Source organism: Pinus tabuliformis, chromosome 6 (genome assembly GCF_031772625.1).
Source record: "Pinus tabuliformis cultivar Carrire ecotype Pingquan chromosome 6, CPIR1, whole genome shotgun sequence".
NCBI lineage: Eukaryota > Viridiplantae > Streptophyta > Pinopsida > Pinales > Pinaceae > Pinus > Pinus tabuliformis.
Window position 1 is genome coordinate 1,586,616,945 of NC_142292.1, and position 8,682 is coordinate 1,586,625,626.

At 34.8% G+C, this 8,682-nt stretch overlaps 1 pseudogene; it reads left to right on the forward strand.

Annotated features, from left to right (window-relative positions):
• The first annotated feature begins 214 nt into the window (after positions 1-214).
• LOC149264872 (glucan endo-1,3-beta-glucosidase pseudogene) lies at positions 215-3,202 on the forward strand (annotated as a pseudogene).
• The last annotated feature ends 5,480 nt before the right edge of the window (positions 3,203-8,682 follow it).

The window sequence follows — 8,682 nt, forward strand, 5'->3', positions numbered from 1 at the left end:
CAATCCTAAGCTAGACATCACACGCGAGGAAGTTTTTAGATGAACCAAAAAACCATGCAAGAGAATGTAATTTTTCTTACCATTGATAACTTAGTAGTTTCAGAACCAACTTAGCACGGGGAAGTTTGAGCTAGCTATTACTATATGAAACCCTATAGGGAAACCCTAGGAGGCGTCAGAGCAGAGCTCGTCACCGCCCTGAACCTCCGAATGAATGATTGTTGCAGAGCTGGTCGAGACGAGGTGGTTACCTTGGAATGATACCAACGTCTCTCAATTGTCAGATCCAGATAGAGACAAGTTGTGTAAGGTTGGACAACTGGTCTCCTTACCGTTGGAGCAAGTGGGTCCATTTTCTGAGATGCTCCAGGGTGGTTCATTCAATAATTCTCTCAACATGAAGTGGAGTTAAAGACATATATACCTTAGATCATAGGTAAAACAGTCGTTCCATATGTGTGATAAAACGCATTAACGTTGTGGGCACTGTTTTATGAATCTAAACAACAAACTTACAAAGCTATATTATAGTTGGACTATGAGAAAATTGATATTCACAATCGAACTCTCAAGGTCTTTAGTGTATGCATCCACTTTATAATTATGTCATTACCAATATTAATCTACAATATAGTGTGATAGGTCGAGTTGCTGACATCTGCTTTTGAATGGTCACATAAGACACCCCTGTTGGAACCGGAGTGCTACAAGTCGAATTATAGTAGTGACAATTGGAAACATATAACACTAGTATGGTGATAGTTAAATTCTCACTGTATTAAAGAAATAACATATTTTTATTAAAGAGAATCCAAAGGCAAATAATTCGACTCGTGCATTTTGTAACATTTTGTTGCTTATTTCTTTTCCAACGCAGAAAGCAGTTATAGTCTGACTTACCTGCTTAAATTGTCTGAATTAGTGTATATATGTACTTTGCATTGAATTTTAATATTGAATGAGAGATATATTGTAAGATAGTGATTTATTTGGCTAGAAAAAATTGTTTATTGAATTTTTTTTATTTTTTTTTCGAAAAGAAAGACTACTTAAATAAATGTTTAAAAATGGTATATAATTTTATAAAATAAAAAATTATAAAAATAAAATGAATATCTATATATTATATAAAATATTTCGAATATAATATTAAAATATAATTTTTGTTTTGTAAATTTCAAGTTTCTAAATGTGAATGATCTATTTGTAGTTGTAGATTATAGAAAGTTGCCACTATATTGAAAAGTAATTAAAAGACAAATTCTGTCATTTTCTCTCTCACTGTTTAGAATAATGAGTGAATTGTTATTTAAATAGAAACTTACCATAAGTATATTGTTATCTATACAGAAAACTACATAAATAATGATTACAAATAAGAGTGTAGTAAATCAAAACTAAAATAAATAAATTAAAATAATATTAAATAAATTAAAAAAATTCAATTTATAGTGTTAAATTATAGGCAACTTGTCATTTTTTAAAAGTCAAATACAAATAATAATTAGTCAAATAGTCAAATACAAATAATAATAAGTCAAACAAAAAACTAAATGTATAATATCATATTAAATGCTTAATACCCTGTCTTACACAAATAATAACCGGTTAAACAAAAATTTAAATACATGTGTTGACTTGAAATTAAAAATTAAAATATTTTATATTGAATTCATTAATTCATATAAATTAAATATTTAAAATGAATAATTACAATTTTATTAAATATTTATAAAAAAATATTTTATAACATCGCAATTCATATCAATATTAAAATTATTTTAAATAATTAAATTGAAATGAGATATTAACATTATATATATATTATACAATATATTACAAATAATGTCAATAAAATAATATTACAACATATTTTTTCATTTCGTAAATTTCAAAGTTTCTAAATGTGAACGTCTGCAATATAAAATCCATTCTTGTGCGACTACTGAGATCAGATTTTTTTCACCTGCCCATGCATTTCTCAAAGTTAACTAAGTAATGTTTACGTTGATCAGAAACAATTCTGATGGCTTTCTCCTGCTTTCAAACTGTGAATTATGTTCTTTATACCATTGCATGCATTGTAACTTTCTTGCAATCAACTTTGCTAGGTGATCATAAATACCAAATAAATCCATTACTGACATAGTTTACGTTCTGCTAAGTCGTGTCTGTTGATCAAAACATAATTTCTAGTTTTTAAACTCCTGAGCAATTGTATTTTTCTTTTGCAGATGCCCAGTCCATTGGAGTTTGCTACGGCAGAGTTGCTGATAACCTGCCTCCCCCACCAGCAGTGGCAAGCATGTATACACAAAATGACATTGGAAAAATGAGAATGTATGACGCTGATCCCACTGTTCTAAGTGCATTTGAGAACTCGGGTGTGGAAATAATGGCGGGAGTCACCAACCAGGATATCCAGACGCTTGCCAGCAGTGAAGACGCTGCAACCCAATGGTTCACCACCAACATCAAGCCACACCTTCCTGCAGCGAATATCGCATACATTTCGGTGGGCAACGAGATTCTGCCCGCTGATCAGGTCAACGCCCCGTTACTCTTACCCGCCATGCAGAATCTTTACGCCGCCATTCAAACAGCCGGTTTGGAAAACGACATCAAGGTGTCTACATCACATAGTATGGGTGTCCTCGGCTCTTCTTACCCTCCCTCTGCCGGCGCCTTCAGTGCTCAAGTTGCAGACACTATAAAATCAATTCTAGGCTTTCTTTCCGTTACAGGTTCTCCTTTCATGGTCAATGTGTACCCTTATTTCAGTTACTCGTCAGACCCTAACGACATTCTTATTGACTACGCTCTGTTCTTACCCACAAGCCCTGTTGTGGATGGAAATCTGACTTATCACAATCTGTTTGATGCCATGGTGGACGCCGTTTTTTCCGCCATGGGAGCGTTCGGCTATCCTAACGTCACTATCGTTGTTAGTGAAAGCGGTTGGCCTTCCAACGGCACCGATGATGCAACAGTAAGCAATGCAGAGACTTACAATAACAATTTGATCCAGCATGTGCTCTCTACGGCGGGAACGCCGAAGAGGCCAGGCCAGAGCATTGAGTCATTCGTTTTCGCTATGTTTAATGAAGATCAGAAGCCTGGACCCATTACAGAGCAACATTTCGGCCTGTTTTACCCCGACACTAAACTCCCTGTCTATCCCGTCAACTTCACATTAATTTAATTCAAGGCCAACACCAACCATGATCTCTTATTTGCAAATAAGAAATAATACTTCGCATCCATGGCCCATCATACGCTCCTATTTCCATCGTTATTTGTTTCTTATATATTGAAAATAATAAAATCCTATAATTTTTCTTTTTTAAAGGGACATTTTGTTGAAATAATCTATTGGTCGCTATTTTTTTAGTCACAGTGTGAATTGGTAACTGCCAGACCTAATTTAAAGAAGACCCAGAATTAATTTGGTAGCTACCACTATGACACCAAGAGTACATCCAACAACTTGCAAGCAGATATACTAATTTCTTATGGTTTTGGCAAGAGACAAGACTCACGGATAAGGAGAGTCTACTCCTTGAGCCAGACACCATAGCAGGAAAATATACTCAATGTGATTTAACCCCTGACCTCGTGGTTTCACCCAATGAACTCAGCAGCCACACCACACATCACTGTATCTATTGGTTGCTATTATTATTATTCTTATAAGAATATATCTAGGAAACATCTGATAATTAATAAATATTTTAAATAATTTTTATTGAGCTGATAGGTTTAGTTTATAGCCTAGTATGAAGGGATGTGTAAATTTCTCTGTACAATCCATCATAAAAGGATGTGTAAGTTTGTTTGTCCATCAGTGCACTTTTAAAATAAAAATAAAAGATAAAAACTATGTTCTGCTATTAAAAAAATTGAATATGTTGTAAAATAATTAAAATAAAAATAAAAAATGTGTGAGTAAAATGTTTAAGTTTATAAAAAATCAAATTTTTTATGATTTAAACATTTATTTAGTCATATATATGATCTCTCTAGGCTCATATTAAATCTATAATTAAAATAAATTTATATTAATTTTTAATAATCTTAAATAAAATATAATAAATAATAATAATTTTAAACCCTTTTTAAACCTAAACCATAAACCAAATAATGGATACAATGTTCTCACTTCAACAAAAACCAGGGGCGGATAAAAAGTCAAGGAGCGAATCTCCAATGCCACTATATTCATATTATGTATATAAGGGTTAGGTTGTCATCCATCGGTGGACATACTGTGCCGGAGAGGATTGAACCATCGAAATACTTCCTTCCATCCAGGTTCCGCCCTTTTTTTTATTTGACCCTATAGTTTAACATTATAAATTAATTTTTTTTAATTAATTTATTTTAATTTTAATTGATTTCTTATTATGTAATTATTATATTTAGAATATATTTTATTATTTTTTAATTTTTTTTTTTTTTTTAAATTAATTTATTTTAATTTTAATTGATTTCTTATTATGTAATTATTATATTTAGAATATATTTTATTATTTTTTAATTTATTTTATTTTTAATTGGTTATATTTTTTATTATGTAATCATTATATTTTTAGTTAGATTTTATGCTGTTAATCTTCTTCTGAGGGGAAAATTTATCTTCCTATTTTGCACTAGCTGATCCTCTGTAGAGGGGAGAGTTTCTTCCTATTTTGCACTAGCTGATCCTCTGCAGAAGGGAGAGTTTCGCTTCCTCATTGCACACCAGAAGGGAGAGTTTCGCTTCCTCATTGCACACCAGAAGGGAGAGTTTCCCTTCCTCATTGCACACAGAGTTTCTTCCTATTTTTCACTAGCTGATCCTCTGCGTTTCCCTTCCTCATTGCACACATGGTGGACTCTTCCTGCAGATTAATCTTTCCTAATTACATTTAGGATAAACTAGACAAAAGTAGTGCAGTTTTGAATTTTCCTGCATGTGTATGGTAACAGAGAGCAGTCATATCAATTAAGAGGGTGGAATTCATGCCCTTTTTCCTGTTTCTGAACGGAGGAATTTGGGCAGTCTGGGCAGTGCGTAATGAAGATGTGCTTGTTGGGATTAGTGATCAAGCTTTTCTATGGCTGACACTCCATTCGAATATCATAGAATATATAATGATGTAATTAAGATCAGCTCATGTAAGTAAATAGTTAGAGTGATCATGATTTAATAATTCCTTTGTACTCATGCAATATGCAGATCCGGTCGATCCAAAATGTATTTGCTGCAATAATGAAAATTGTAAGCCTAAACTGGATTGTTTGGACCATTTACTTAGCCTTTCTAGGAATTATATAGAGGGGTTTAGATAAATTCATTTACTTTTTCATCTTTTGAACACCATTCCTCAAATGCAATGAAATTGTTCTTCTTTCTTACAGGGTAATTAGTCAAACCATTTAAACAATTGCAATGAAATTGTTCTTCTTTCTTACAGGGTAATTAGTCAAATCATTTAAACAATTGCAATGAAATTTTTAAAAGCAATCAAAATATGCAATTATTTTATGAATATCACTGCAATGTCTAATTGAAAGAAAGAAAAACAAAAAAAACTATTTAAAAGCCTCAACAACACATTCTTTCATAAAAGAAATATAACTTACAATAATCTTTTACTATAAAAATATAGTCCTAATGACTGATGTACATGTGCATTACGACATAGAAATCATTTCGTCATAAGGCATTTCCCTTTGAGAAGAACTCCCCTAGTTGTCACTCTGTACTAGTGTGCAACATTAGATGGAGTGTTAGATCATTGAAAAAATGTTGACTGTTGGATCCACCACCATTGACTGCTTGTATTTTCGGCAGTTATCAACTTACTCTGTGCTCCTCTGGCTTTTAAACTTCTTCAACAATCGAGGTTTCCACTTCTTTAACAAGAGGCTCAGTTGTGCTTGGAACCGACTCCTCGGGCTTTTCAATTTCTTTAACAGTTGGGGTTTCCACAATTTCTTCAACATGAGGTTCAGGTTTGCGTAGAGCGGGCTCCTCAGGGTTTTCAATTTCTGCTAGAGGTTCCTCGGGTGATTCATCTGCTGCTATTCGAATTTCTTCTTCTTCTTGATGAGGTGGCTCCTCTTCTTCAGGCATATCGACTGGATCAACCATTTCAGGTTCTTCCTTTGGAGCTTCAACAGATTCACTTGACTATGACATTCATGCTTGTTTTGTTTCTTTAGATTTTCTTATTTTGGTGACCAGAAGTGAAACTGCAAGCTAATACATTGGAGCTTTAACTAAATCAGAGTTTTCTATGTATATCCACTTTGAATTACACAGGGGTGTAAAACACTCAATACGCCTAGCCCCCGAGGCTTAGGTGGAATTTGTATGACTGGGGCCTGGAGACTCAGGGCCAAAGCCTTTTTAGGGGCTAAAACCATTTAGCTGGGATGGGGGATGATTCTTTGAAACATTGCATTATAAATGATCCCGCTGCATAAGACATGGGACCACAATACATATGCACCTGAGCCTTTTATAATATCGGAACTTTACAATCGGTGATTTCACAATGTAGCATTTGGTTGCAGTCCCAAAACTTGTGATTTTCGATATATGACATGTCCTAGCCCACGTGGAGAGGGAATAGGGGAGGGCCCGCACCATGTTTTAACATATAAAACCTCTATTAATATTTCTTCACTTTATAATAAAGCTTTATCAACCTTTCCACCCAACCATTGGTTTTAATCCATAAAACACATATATTTCTGTCGTCGCCTTCCTTGTGCCAATAGCTCTTGGTTCCTTTGAGTCTTTATAACTGTGGGCCAGCCCCCACATTGAATATTTTTAATCAAAAGATTTAGTTTGATGCAAAGATACTCCCCAACCTCCGATTGTCGATTTACAATCTGATTTAATCCTTTGCCACGTGTCACCTAGTGAATGGTGACATGTGTCACCCTATTTTTCACCCATATGACCCCTGAAAATGCCGAATATGTGTGCCACATGTCCACAATACTGCCACATAATTGTTTACGTCATATGCCATGAGGCATATCGGAACCAATCGTTGCTCTCCACATTCTCTCTGGAGGAGAGAGAAAAGGGTCTTCTTGCTTTGGTTTTGTAATGAATTTCTTTGTTAACTATTTTTGTGCTTTTCTGATGGTTTAACACTCTTGACCCCTTTTCCTGACATTCTAACACTATCGGCCCCTTTGTATGTCACTCATCGCATATCACAATTTCATTAGGATTGACACTTTGAAAATGCCGATCACTGATATGCAATATGGTCTGGTCGCCGACTGTCGATTTCACTATGCATAGGGCCCTGCACATTGGACCCCGTCGATACGTCGATTGGATCCCGCCAATATGCCACTTTATCGATCTGTTGTTTTGTTTGTGCTGTTTATTGGACCTCTGATTGCCAATATGCAATATAAGTAATCGTTGATCGCTAATATGCTTTTCTCCTCTGCTACTTCTCCAAAACACTCTGATACGCGGGATCAAAGATTTTACACTTGCGCATTTTTCCTTTGTTCTCTGGCTTTGATGAGAAAATTTCAACTGGCTCTTTGATCTGGAAGTCAGTTTGAAGAACTGGATATATCGTTGGAATGCTGCTTCAGAGCACTTTTCCATGGAGAGGGTTCGATGTAGACTTCAAATCCTTCTGCTACTTGGAAAATGGATGCAAACCTATTTGCTCATTTTCTATTTGGGTAGCTGAAAATACACCACCATGATGATATTTTACATGAAACCTGCAACTACTATAGGAATCCTTCTTAACCATGCACTGCAACACACATTCTTGCTAGTCTGGTTAACATCAGTGCCAACATTCACTCATGACAAGGCACCCATGACAACTCACTAACGACCCCTTAGGGACCTTACAATTCAAATCAAGACTAATGGACCCCTTTTGCACACATATTTACAATGAATTGAGCAATTTTGAGCCCTTAGTACAAAATAATTTAGACTATAATACATAATGAATTTATAGGCTAAATTTTACAAGCAGATTCCCAAAATAAATAACTAGAAAAACAGACTTAGATTACCTATATTATAGGACCCTAAGAAATCATATGGAAGACTGATTGGTGTTAGGACTTGATATGCTCTAAGAAATGGAATAGGGGGTTAAACAGGTTAGACAAAATTTGAAGTTGGCATAGGGTAGACAAAAAATTTATGTTGATAGGAAAATAACTCCGAGGGAATTTGAAGTAGGAGAGTGAGTGTACTTAAAATGACAACAAAAAAAATTTCCCTAAAACTAGGGAATTGCCCTAAATTGGCTCCATGATATTGTGGGCCCTTTGAGATCCTAGCCAGAGTTGGCCTAGTTGCATATCATTTAGATTTACCTGCTCACATTAGAGCACACAATGTGTTTCATGTTTCGTTATTGAAAAATTGTATACCTAATCATAATCATGTGGTACATTGGGATGTGATACAGGTCAAACTTGAAGGAGAGTTCCTAGTTGAGCCTGTGTGAATTGTGGATAGAAGAGAGATATCTCTTCAGAAAAAAGTATTCCTCAAGTAAAGGTTCAATGGGACCATTTTGGGCTTGAGGAAGCCACTTGAGAATTAGAAGAAAAAATGAAAGAATCTTTTCCATTACTGCCCCAAAGAAGAACCAAATCACTGAGGACAATGTCCCTCTTAATGGGGGA